The sequence below is a fragment of the Acanthopagrus latus genome, chromosome 18 (genome assembly GCF_904848185.1).
Source record: "Acanthopagrus latus isolate v.2019 chromosome 18, fAcaLat1.1, whole genome shotgun sequence".
Classification (NCBI taxonomy): domain Eukaryota; kingdom Metazoa; phylum Chordata; class Actinopteri; order Spariformes; family Sparidae; genus Acanthopagrus; species Acanthopagrus latus.
Genome location: NC_051056.1, coordinates 11,768,582 through 11,781,737, shown reverse-complemented (window position 1 = coordinate 11,781,737; position 13,156 = coordinate 11,768,582). Strand labels below are relative to the sequence as shown.

The 13,156-nt window shown below is 50.3% G+C and overlaps 1 protein-coding gene across 5 annotated transcripts in view; it reads right to left on the bottom strand.

Annotated features, from left to right (window-relative positions):
- The window catches only part of il1rapl2 (interleukin 1 receptor accessory protein-like 2), a 468,801-nt gene that overhangs the window by 92,363 nt on the left and 363,282 nt on the right, over positions 1-13,156 (bottom strand). The gene's annotated exons all lie outside the window — the stretch shown is intronic.

Below are 13,156 nucleotides of genomic sequence, written 5' to 3'. Positions count from 1 at the left end.
AACCAGGTGAGATAACGAGGGGGAGGAGCACAGAGGAACAGACCAGGAGGGAACAAGACAACAGACAGAGGGAGCCAGAGGGGAGAACTTAAAGGACACATGAGGGCATGGAAGATCAAAACAAGAGACACAAGACATGGAGAAGGCAAAACGAGACACAAGACATGGGGAAAGCAAAACATAACACAAGACAAGATACAAGGATGTAAATCATGAACAAGAAACCAAAAACCAGAAACAAGAACAAAACAGGAGACATGACAGAACCCCCCCCTTAAGGGACAGCTCCCAGATGTCCCTCAATACTAGAGTTCAAAGTCCAAATGAAGCCGGGAGGGTGGAGGGGGTCGGGAGGAGGGTCAGAGTCAAAAACGGGAGGGTGGTGGGGGTCTGGTGGAGGGCCAGAGTCAAAACCGGGAGGGTGGAGGGGGTCAAGGGGAGGGCCAAGGTCCAAACAAACATGAGGGTGGAGGCGAGGACTGGAGCCCACTGGAGTCCAGGGACCAAGGCAAAGGCGCAGGCTCGAACCTGCTGGAGGGCGACGACGAAGACGTAGGCGTGGTCTTGAACTCGCCGGAGGGCGACGACGAAGGCGTAGGCGCGGCCTGGAACTCGCCGGAGGGCGACGACGAAGGCGTAGGCGCAGCCTGGAACTCGCCGGAGGGCGGCGACGAAGGCGTAGGCGCAGCCTGGAACTCGCCGGAGGGCGGCGACGAAGGCGTAGGCGCGGCCTGGAACTCGCCGGAGGGCGGCGACGAAGGCGTAGGCGCGGCCTGGAACTCGCCGGAGGGCGGCGACGAAGGCGTAGGCACGGCCTGGAACTCGCCGGAGGGCGGCGACGAAGGCGTAGGCGCGGCCTGGAACTCGTCGGAGGGCGGCGACGACGAAGGCGAAGGTGCGGGCTGGAACCCGCTGGAGGCTGGCGACGTAGACGAAGGCGAAGGCGAAGGCGTAGGTGCGGGCTGGGACCCCCTGGAGGCTGGTAACGAAGGCGAAGGCGAAGGCGAAGGCGCGGGCTGGGACCCCCTGGAGGCTGGTAACGAAGGCGAAGGCGAAGGCAAAGGCGTAGGTGCTGCCTGGAACTCGCTGGAGGCTGATGGCGAGGACGTAAGCGCTGGAGGCTGGTGACTGGGGACCACAGGCGTAGGCGAGGGCTGGAACCCGCTGGAGGCTGGCGGCAAAAGCGTGGGCTGAGACCCACAGGTGACCAGACCACTGGCTGGGAAACCCTCCAGGGCCTGGACCGGACCACCGACGGAGTTTTGCCGGGAGCTGGTGGCCTGGGAGCCGATGAAGGGTCTCTGGCAATAAATGACCTCGGCTGGACCCCTGACCGAGGAGCGGGCACTGGACTCGGCCGGGTCTCCGACCGAGGAGCAGGCACTGGACTTGGCGTGGGACTCGGCCGGGCCTCCGACCGAGGTGCAGACACAGGACTTGGCGTGGGACTCGGCCGGGCCTCCGACCGAGGTGCAGACACAAGACTTGGCGTGGGACTCGGCCGGGCCTCCGACCGACCAAAAACCAGAAACAAGAACAAAACAGGAGACATGACAGAACCCCCCCCTTAAGGGACAGCTCCCAGATGTCCCTCAATACTAGAGTTCAAAGTCCAAATGAAGCCGGGAGGGTGGAGGGGGTCAGGAGGAGGGTCAGAGTCAAAGCCGGGAGGGTGGAGGGGGTCAGGAGGAGGGCCAGAGTCAAAACCGGGAGGGTGGAGGGGGTCAAGGGGAGGGCCAAGGTCCAAACAAACATGAGGGTGGAGGCGAGGACTGGAGCCCACTGGAGTCCAGGGACCAAGGCAAAGGCGCAGGCTCGAACCTGCTGGAGGGCGACGACGAAGACGTAGGCGTGGTCTTGAACTCGCCGGAGGGCGACGACGAAGGCGTAGGCGCGGCCTGGAACTCGCCGGAGGGCGACGACGAAGGCGTAGGCGCAGCCTGGAACTCGCCGGAGGGCGGCGACGAAGGCGTAGGCGCAGCCTGGAACTCGCCGGAGGGCGGCGACGAAGGCGTAGGCGCGGCCTGGAACTCGCCGGAGGGCGGCGACGAAGGCGTAGGCGCGGCCTGGAACTCGCCGGAGGGCGGCGACGAAGGCGTAGGCACGGCCTGGAACTCGCCGGAGGGCGGCGACGAAGGCGTAGGCGCGGCCTGGAACTCGTCGGAGGGCGGCGACGACGAAGGCGAAGGTGCGGGCTGGAACCCGCTGGAGGCTGGCGACGTAGACGAAGGCGAAGGCGAAGGCGTAGGTGCGGGCTGGGACCCCCTGGAGGCTGGTAACGAAGGCGAAGGCGAAGGCGAAGGCGCGGGCTGGGACCCCCTGGAGGCTGGTAACGAAGGCGAAGGCGAAGGCAAAGGCGTAGGTGCTGCCTGGAACTCGCTGGAGGCTGATGGCGAGGACGTAAGCGCTGGAGGCTGGTGACTGGGGACCACAGGCGTAGGCGAGGGCTGGAACCCGCTGGAGGCTGGCGGCAAAAGCGTGGGCTGAGACCCACAGGTGACCAGACCACTGGCTGGGAAACCCTCCAGGGCCTGGACCGGACCACCGACGGAGTTTTGCCGGGAGCTGGTGGCCTGGGAGCCGATGAAGGGTCTCTGGCAATAAATGACCTCGGCTGGACCCCTGACCGAGGAGCGGGCACTGGACTCGGCCGGGTCTCCGACCGAGGAGCAGGCACTGGACTTGGCGTGGGACTCGGCCGGGCCTCCGACCGAGGTGCAGACACAGGACTTGGCGTGGGACTCGGCCGGGCCTCCGACCGAGGTGCAGACACAAGACTTGGCGTGGGACTCGGCCGGGCCTCCGACCGAGGTGCAGGAGCAGGCGCAGGACCTGGCGTGGGACTCGGCCGGGCCTCCGACCGAGGTGCAGGAGCAGGAGCAGGACCTGGCGTGGGACTCGGCCGGGCCTCCGACCGAGGTGCAGGAGCAGGCGCTGGACCTGGCGTGGGACTCGGCCGGGCCTCCGACCGAGGTGCAGGAGCAGGAGCAGGACCTGGCGTGGGACTCGGCCGGGCCTCCGACCGAGGTGCAGGAGCAGGCGCTGGACCTGGCGTGGGACTCGGCCGGGCCTCCGACCGAGGTGCAGGAGCAGGCGCTGGACCTGGCGTGGGCCTCGGCCGGTCCTCCGACCGAGGAGCAGGAACAGGCGCTGGACCTGGCGTGGGCCTCGGCCGGTCCTCCGACCGAGGAGCAGGAACAGGCGCTGGACCTGGCGTGGGCCTCGGCCGGTCCTCCGACCGAGGAGCAGGAACAGGCGCTGGACCTGGCGTGGGCCTCGGCCGGTCCTCCGACCGAGGAGCAGGAACAGGCGCTGGACCTGGCGTGGGCCTCGGCCGGTCCTCCGACCGAGGTGCAGAAACAGGCGCTGGACCTGGCGTGGGCCTCGGCCGGTCCTCCGACCGAGGAGCAGGAACAGGCCTCGGCCGGTCCTCCGACCGAGGTGCAAGAACAAGACGTGGCGTGGGCCTCGGCCGGTCCTCCGACCGAGGTGCATGAACAAGACGTGGCGTGGGCCTCGGCCGGTCCTCCGACCGAGGTGCATGAACAAGACGTGGCGTGGGCCTCGGCCGGTCCTCCGACCGAGGTGCATGAACAAGACGTGGCGTGGGCCTCGGCCGGTCCTCCGACCGAGGTGCAGGAACAAGACGTGGCGTGGGCCTCGGCCGGTCCTCCGACCGAGGTGCATGAACAAGACGTGGCGTGGGCCTCGGCCGGTCCTCCGACCGAGGTGCATGAACAAGACGTGGCGTGGGCCTCAGCCGGTCCTCCGACCGAGGTGCATGAACTGGCCTCGGCCGGTCCTCCGACCGAGGTGCAGGAACTGGCCTCGGCCGGTCCTCCGACCGAGGTGCAGGTACAGGCCTCGGCCGGTCCTCCGACCGAGGTGCAGGTACAGGCCTCATCTGGACCGCCGACTGAAAACCACTGGCTGGTGTCGACCGGACCGCCGACTGGGGGCCACTGGCTGGTGTCGACCGGACCGCCGACTGGGGGCCACTGGCTGGTGTCGACCGGACCGCCGACTGGGGGCCACTGGCTGGTGTCGACGGGGTAGAGACTGAGGCCTGGACTGGGAGCTCGGCTGTGGCTGAGGCTGAGGCCTGGGCAGGAAGCTCGGCTGTGGCTGAAGCTGCGGCCTGGGCAGGAAGCTCGGCTGTGGCTGAAGCTGCGGCCTGGGCAGGAAGCTCGGCTGTGGCTGAAGCTGCGGCCTGGGCAGGAAGCTCGGCTGTGGCTGTGGCCTGGACTGGAAGCTCGGCTGTGGCTGCGGCCTGGGCTGGAAGCTCGGCTGTGGCCTGGGCTGGAAGCTCGGCTGTGGCTACGGCTGGGACTGCGGCCTGGGCTGGGTGCTTAGCTGTGGCTGTGGCTGCGGCCTGGGCTGTGAGCTTAGCTGAGGCTGAGGCCTGGGCTGGAAGCTCGGCTGTGGCTGCGGCTGTGGCTGCGGCTGCGGCCTGTGCTGGGAGCTTTGCTGTGGCTGTGGCTGTGGCTGAGGCCCCTGAGCCTGACTTCAGGGAGCCAGGACGTGGACGGGTTCGTCGCTTTCTCGGTGGGGGCACTTTGAAGGCAAGCCGGGTTCCCCAAAAAGGAGATACTTCGGCTGTGGCATGGACTGAGGCTGGAGCTGTGGCATGGGCTGAGGCTGGAGCTGAGGCATGGGCTGAGGCTGGAGCTGAGGCATGGGCTGAGGCTGGAGCTGAGGCATGGGCTGAGGCTGGAGCTGAGGCATGGCCTTGGGCTGGTAGCTTGGCTGTGACTGAGGCATGGGCTGAGTCGTAGGCTTGAAAGAAAAGTTTGCTAGCCGCTATCTGCCGAGCCCTGCTGGTGGGGTTATTAACAAAGTCCTGGTACCAACGGATTATCTCCAGGCCATTCACTGCTGGGTCCTTGTTATATGGCCCAGTCATTCTGTCAGGTTGGGGTAAAGGGAAAACTATGAAAGGGAAAGGTGGATCCAAATGCAGTGACACCGGAGGCAAAATCAGGAGAACAAAAAGCGAGCTTTTATTTAAAGCTGTTACAAAAAAACCAAAAGCAGACCAAAAGAGCAAAAGGCAAAGTAGCAAACAAAAGATCAAGACAAAGTTCAAACCAAAATTCAAAGTTCAACATAAACATGAAAAAAAACTCAAAACCAAGACATACCAAAACGGGACTGAAGACTGGAGCATGGAGCATGGAGCATGAAGCATGGAGCATGGAGCATGGAGCATGGAGCATGGAGCATAACACACAAGACAAAATCCACAAGACAGAATCCAAAAAGCACAAGACAGAATCCAAAAAGCACAAGAATACAATGACTGGGCGAGGAGTGAAGGAAACACAGAGACTAAATACACACACTAATGACATGATGAGGCACAGGTGAGGAGAGAGGAGGAAGGAAACCAGGTGAGATAACGAGGGGGAGGAGCACAGAGGAACAGACCAGGAGGGAACAAGACAACAGACAGAGGGAGCCAGAGGGGAGAACTTAAAGGACACATGAGGGCATGGAAGATCAAAACAAGAGACACAAGACATGGAGAAGGCAAAACGAGACACAAGACATGGGGAAAGCAAAACATAACACAAGACAAGATACAAGGATGTAAATCATGAACAAGAAACCAAAAACCAGAAACAAGAACAAAACAGGAGACATGACAGAAAGCTTGACAACGCTGGTAATGAAAAATTGAATTTAAGGGAAACATGTATCTTTTAACTTGCCTGTGATTTCTCTAATTTAAGCTAAATTAGCTAAATCTAATTTTTTCTCAAATCCAGCACGTATGTTGCTATTACACTGCAATGGTCATTGATTACAACAATATCATGATTTGTTGACAGAAAATGACAGAATATCACAAAACCCATCATTCTAACTCTGACTGTACAAAACACAGCTCTGGGAGCCAGTGTAAATTATGATTGTTAGAGAGCTGAACCAACTTTCACACAGTCAGCAAACTGATCAGTCAACTGAGTCGGTCAGCTTATCAGCTATTAAGTCACTTAATGAGTGAGTCAACATACAGTTGGTCAATGAGTGATTTAGCAATTCAGTCATTTTAACCAGCCTCCATTTCTCTCAGCTATAGTTGGTCACTGACCGCGAGGTTTAGTCAGCCAGCCAGTCCACTTAGTGCATCCATTTTCATTATTCTACATGAATGTTTCCTCCTCAGCAGCGTTAATCGTGTTAATGTGCTGAATATAGAACAGTTAGGGACTGCCAAATGCTAATAACTGACCAGAGGCTGAAAATACACACCAGCACAGACAGAGCCATGAGGGAAATAGAGGCAGAAGAAGGTCTTTCTTTTTGTGCTTTACTCCTTTTTATTCTGTTCTGCTGTGCATGTGTCACGGAACAACCACATCTACTGATTAAATGTTGGTTTTGTGCATCTGCAAATGTCTCAACGTCATGTATCTAAAAGACATTCAATTTTCAAAATGTTATGACATCACAGCCCAATCACCGGAATAAATATTGGCAGAGTGCAAAAACTCAGATAAGTTAAAACTTTGTTTCCTTATTTGCAATTTTGTGTTTCTTAGGTTCAGTGTTAGTTTTTCTTTGCCACAAAGCTATGCTCTGTTAGGTAAAGACACAAAAACCACTTGGTTGGTGTTTGGAAAACATCTTGTTTTGGTTTAATTACCTGTTTTGAGCAACACAAAAACACGGCTGGAGAGGTCTCATTAAAAACACCCGATTTCGCTGCCATGGCTGCAGAAAAGCCTTATTTCTTCTTAGAAATATCTGTTTTTTATTGCCACAAAGATGGCCATAAATGGGTCTACCTTAAAAATAGCCATGGATGCCACAGTTACAGTTGTTTTAATCCCATGGTTCCCCTCGTCAAAACCATCCAGCGGTTTCACATTCTGAAAGGCAGTGCTGAGTGCTGAAAGGCAGGCTCGAACCATCGTCCCTCCCACCCCTCACATGAGAGTCATCCAATAGGCATCTAATGTGTACGTGGTAAAAGACATTACGTAGACATGTCAATATGGTACTTTGGTTATGACATGTACAAAAGTGAAAGTATCTGTGGTTTGCAAAAACGTAAACATACAACAGTTTTTGCTGGTGACTGGGATGGACGGTGCTGTGCTTTAGGTCTGATTAGATGTAGACACTAAAACCATTTTGTCAGGCTTTGGAGAAGTTTACGTTTTGGCTTGGTCAGCAAAAACATGGCTTCAAAATGCCTCGACCATTGGTCTCTCCCTTGATAACTGAGTTACCTACCACCAGTATTGGGGTAACTTGTTACAAAATAATTAATTAGAGTACTCAGATTACTTTTTTGTTGTAACTGGTAGAGTAATACACAATCCATGCACAACATCTGCTGTGTATCCCTTATGCTATTCAGCAGGTGGCTGCGTGCCAGTGGAAGGTAAGCCTACAGTTTTGTCATTTCAATTCAATGTAGCGAGATAGACAGTATTCACTTAGTGGAAATATTCACATTATTTTGATGTTATGGGGTGAAAAGAACAAGAACAACATCACAGTGAGACGCAAGTTGTGCCTGGAGGATAAGTGCTTGTCAGAGAGCCTTAAGAGCCTGTGTTATATTGTTTTCACACAAACAGCTGTTTCTCATACCATAGGCCTCTGGCCAGTTCACTGTCAGATTGTTGGCTAAATAAAGAGCTGTAAATGTTAAATTGTGTCGGTCATTCCTATTGCTGCAGAGTTACTTATAGCTGGCTGTAAAAAGTCAATGCATTACAGGTTAATGTATAGTAAATGACAACTGGGTTATACTGTGATTTTGGTAACTCTAAAGTACTCTAACATGCTACTGTTCCCAGTAGATAAGGCTGTAACATAACAAATTACTTTTTTAATGGCAGTAATCTTGCAACATAGTCTGTTACTTATAAATGTAATGTTACCCAACACTGCCTACCACTGACTCCTCCGACTGATGAGAAACATGTAACATGTAACCTGAACATTATGTATGATGATATGTGTTGTAGAAATCTCAATATGCATCAAACACACATCTTTAACATATCAGTGGTGGTACCAAGAAAGAGAGAGATTTAAATGTACCCTGGTATACAGTATAACACCACACCAGCATCATTAAATCATATCCCTATTCTCTCAGCTCACACTGCTAAAGAGCAGCAACTAAGTGGAAAACAGCCTCTGAGTGACACACACACACACACACACACACAGTGCCGAGGCTGGCGGGGGGGCATGTACTGGAAACAACCCGAGGCGCTTTTGCCCGCTCTTATTTAGTTGTTCCCACCCAAGGCGACACACACAGAGGCAAATATACACACTCTTATTTAGTTATGCCACCCAAGGCGAGACTTCTGCATAGCATCTGTCCAACATTCATCTGCCCTGACGCAGCCTCTCAGCGAGAGACAGATGAGATGCAGGAGGAGAGAGAGAGGGAGAGAGAGAGGATGGTGATGCAGAGGGGGAGGCAATGAGGAAGGGGAATAGCGAGGGAGAGGGTAAGAGAGGGCAGAGAAGAGGCGAGGAGTGGAAGGAAGGGAACAATGAGGAGAGATGGATAGAGGAGACGGGAGGAAGGATGGGAGGACGATGAAGGGAAGAGACAAAGAGAAACAGGAGGAGTGGGGTTTCACAGGAACAAAGATGAGATAAGGACACAGAGAGAGAGAGACAGAGAGAGAGAGAGAGACAATGGAGGCAGCTGAGGTTTGGTCAAGAAACAGCTTCTAGCTGCCAGTTCGGATAAAGTCCTTACTTTAAAACTCAAATAATGAATTCCCTGCTCTGCTAGTTTGGACAGAAGCTTTTCATTGTTATTCCTGGACAAAATACCCAGATTATGTTCCAGGAGACTAACTCGTTTATAGTTTTTTCATCTCAGTTTTGCCTCATTTTTTCTCATTACGTCCATAGTTTTAATTGGTGGGCGTTCTCCAACTCAACTTGAAGGATTAAGGGGAAGAAGCTATGAAAACTGCTAATGTGAGGTACAGAAATAATCAGCAGCCGGTTTTCATGTCGGCGGTGGTGCAGACATGGGCCCAGTCACAACACTGAATCTCCCGACAACTAACTCTATTTCACATGGCTTATTTGGACAGAAGGACTGTGGGACTGTTGGTAAACTGCCTGAGAATGGGAAGACAGCTGCACTCCAAATGAGGATGAGTTTTCATGGATTAAGTGTGTCTGCTTGTGTTTTTTGTTTGCTGTCACACTTTATTTCAGCCGATTACCCTCAGAGGCTTACCCTTTTGATTCATACTCTCTATAATTGGTTTAGCCACTTCTGGAAAGCGGACTATGTGAGGACGTGGTGCGTGCAGTTGGTCAGCACCTGTCCCTCCGTCGATGTGGAGAAGCAATGAGGCTCGACTTCTGATCTGCTTTCGTGGGATCAAAACACGGTAATGCACCATGGCACCTGTTCCAATATATGCTTGTGCGGCTGTTTAAATACGAAGGGGTCAACTGACTTACCTAACAAAATTTCTCACTCAAAGATTTGCCGCTTTTGCAGTCAACAACCATACCTGAAATTTCCATCTACATTGCCTCTACAATTTACCACCAGAAATGAGCCTTTAACCCGACCGCTCCAGCCACGGCCCTGGGACATGATGTAGTGGGTCCATCACCAATAGCTGGACATGCAGATGTTTAGTGAGGAGACCATTGCAGTTGCCACAAATCAAGACTTGACATCGCTGCAACTGCACTACAATGTCACTAGCAATTTTTTTTGCAGCATTGAATAACACAACAAGTTGCTGCTCACCTCTGCAAGCTTCATTTCTGTTGCCAAGCAACAGTAAACAAAAACAGTAGCCTTCTATTGAGGGAATGTATTTCATGTAATCACAATAAGTTTTTGATGAGATCTTAAACTGAAGAGTGGAGAACCACACAAAGAACCACCCACCGTTTTCCCCAACATTGCACTTTGTAATGTATACCACTCTGCCACAGACCAACATTAGCATTCATTTACAGTCAGAAGCCCTTCAAAATTGAATGATGTAGATGTGCCCTTTGACATAAATACATGCCATTTGATCCAGTTGTTTTGTATAAACACTTTGATTTGAACCACTATAAAATCCAAAAGTTTAATTGTTGGCTAGTGAGAGAACAAAACCCCCTATGGGTATGATCAGTCCTCTGTAGTGTTCTGTTAACTTCCTGATTTAAAGTTTTTGTTTCTGAGTTTTTCCTCTAAAAGAAAGGTCTAAGGATTGGTGGCATGCTGTACAGACTGTAAAGCCCTTTGAGGTAAATTTGTGATTTTGGACTAAATGAATAAAACTCCTGCATTGGCATTTACCTTTGAAACTAGCACACATTGGACAGGAGTTTGTAGATTACTATTACTATTGTACGCCTCAATCTTAAAGTGATAAGATTAAAAAGGCAATCTGACAGGATCTAAAAGTTTTTGTGGAGAGCTCAGCTTGTGCTTGTTTGTGCTAAAGTTGGAAAATGCTGTGTTTGAGTTGTCAAGGAAGTCACAAAAATATTTATATCAAAATAAAAAGATACAAACATGCGAGGCTACCCATATGCATAGGAAAACTAATTAATGCGGCTGGAAGTGCTTAATAAAACCAATATGACTCCCTCTGTCTGACTGTAACCTTTGAAGACGGTTTTCTCATTCAAAATGAATAGTCAAACCAAGCCAGAGGCTCCGCTGGCTCTTTACACTGACACTTATTAAAGCAATATATTACTACTCTGAATTTAGCACACTCCTAAATACACATGACACTTTGTATATTCATACACAGTCTGAAAGGCCAGTTTGTGAAATGTCAGATGTCGCACTATGTTTTCGTTTGTATACAACATTATTCTCTCATGTCCTCTATTCAGTATGTTAATGTGCTTGTTTTGAAAATGTGTCCAATGGGCATAATTAAACAATGAATCGCCATGTTCTGTCAAATAAATGTGTGACCATCTGGTGCATATATGCCGTCTACACACTCATGGTATCATTGCTGCATGCTGGATGAATGTGAAGCTGTAATATGTTCTGTGAGTGTCTGTCTTGAACTATAAGAAGTGTTGCATTTTATCATCAGTTTGTGTAGGAGCACTACATCAAGCAGAATAACTGATGCAGTGTCTCATTAAAGTCAGATTTTTATATACTGCAAGATTCCACTGACAACACAGAATATCAGTCAGTATGGAAGCACATTCATGTTATATTAATAAGTATACTGCGGCAGTGAATAAAGTCTGATTGGCCAGTTGATGCATTCCAAGCTTTAATATCCACATGACAGAAACATTTTGATTTAACACAGTTCATAATGTGAAGAAAAAGTAAATAGACATGCTGTACTGTCAGTGGGCTATTTTTGCAGCCATTATTGCTTATTACTGATCAGCTTATTACCGGCACACCTTTAAAGGTCCAATTTGTGAGGTTGTTGATTGGTGACTCTCATTCCCAACTCATCATATACTGGCTATTTTGGATAGGTTGCGAGTCCAACTTTCCAACCTTAAGCGTGTTTGATTTCAGAAACTCAAAGCATCAATTTCTGAAGCGCTGGAAACGTGACTTAACAATCAATCAACAATCTTTTATTTCTTTTTGTCTCTACTAGAAATATTATTATATCTGGTGTAGACGAATGGTATCTCAGGACAAAATATATTTGTTGAATGATAGTTCTAGATTCCCATCAATCTAAATATTTATCTATTGAGTATCATAAATCATCACCCCCAACACATCAAATACAGCAGCCTGGTCAGTGGCCCTAGGCTTCTACATCGGATGCTGGAGTTACCCCTCAACCATATCCAAGTGATGTGGTGATTAAATGAGTCATAAACAGAACTTTCCTTCTATTGTTCTATTATTGGTTGGACACAGGAAAGGACCATAGTGTAGGCCATCTGCGTCAGGTCAGGATATTCTTTTTTTTCTCATCCATCAACCCAGAACCTTTTCTGTCTGTCTTAACTAATGGACTGATGGACTAGTATCATAATTACAATTGTCACAAAACGAGTATGTGTGTGAGTGTTTACATATGTGTGCGTGTATACGCACACATATATATACACATATATAGAGACACATATACACATAATACACACACACACACACACACACACACACACATGCACACACACACACACACACACACACACACACATATAGTTCTTTTGGACATACCCCACAAAAACCTTGCATATTAGTCATAAAGCATTTACTCGCCAATGCATTGTACAATACAGATTGGTGAGTATTTAAAGTTCATTGCAAAGGCAATGTTCTGAAGAATCTGTCCTCTAACTCTAGTAAATTGTGTGAAAAATCTTTGACATTTCCTTGTACTCCGTGCACCCAAGTACAAAGCAATATTGTGTTCACTTTGGGCAAGGCCTGCCTGTCAAAATATATGAAAATAGAACAGAGCTATTAGGTTTGTGGAGCTTTCTGTTTCATTTGTCTTGATTGCCAGAGAGTGGAAATACCAGGTGGTCATCCAGAATTCACAGAACCACAGTTACAGACAAAAACTGACAGCGACTGGGTCGCAGTTACGCCTGAGTGAAATGTGAGCCATCATACCACTGCTGTTGGCAGTTGTATTGATAAAAACAGAGATGGTTGACTGAAAAACATGGCTGAAATGCATCTGGTGTGGAAAAGGGATACAATAGTGAGATGATGTAGCAATGATCTGTCAGAGCTGTAGGGAGTCAGTGGTCATGGGGTAACTGGGTTAAGCTACCCTTTGAGTTTATTCAAACAGTGTCTTTGGTCCTTCTGACTTTCTGGAGGCATACAGGGACACGCCAATTTCTAAAAATGGACTCTTAACATTTTCACCCCGGCTGAAATAATGAGATTACACAGATTGTCCATTGGGAGCCTGGATTTAGTCCTATGTTGGCTCACATTTATGTGGCTTCCTTTCACTTATGTTCTGCAGTTTTTAGAGAAACTGTTCATTTGAATTTAGAACATTAATGAGACTGGCTAAGTTGTGTTTGGGTGCCTTTTGGAATCTTTCAGAATTTGGGAATAATGATGCTCCGACTCTTCAGCTCCTGTCAGATACTTTGACCAGTCACATTAGCAAACATGGGTTTAGTTACATTTAAGTTGATGTTAACATTTCTCAAAGCCCAGTAATTTAACTAG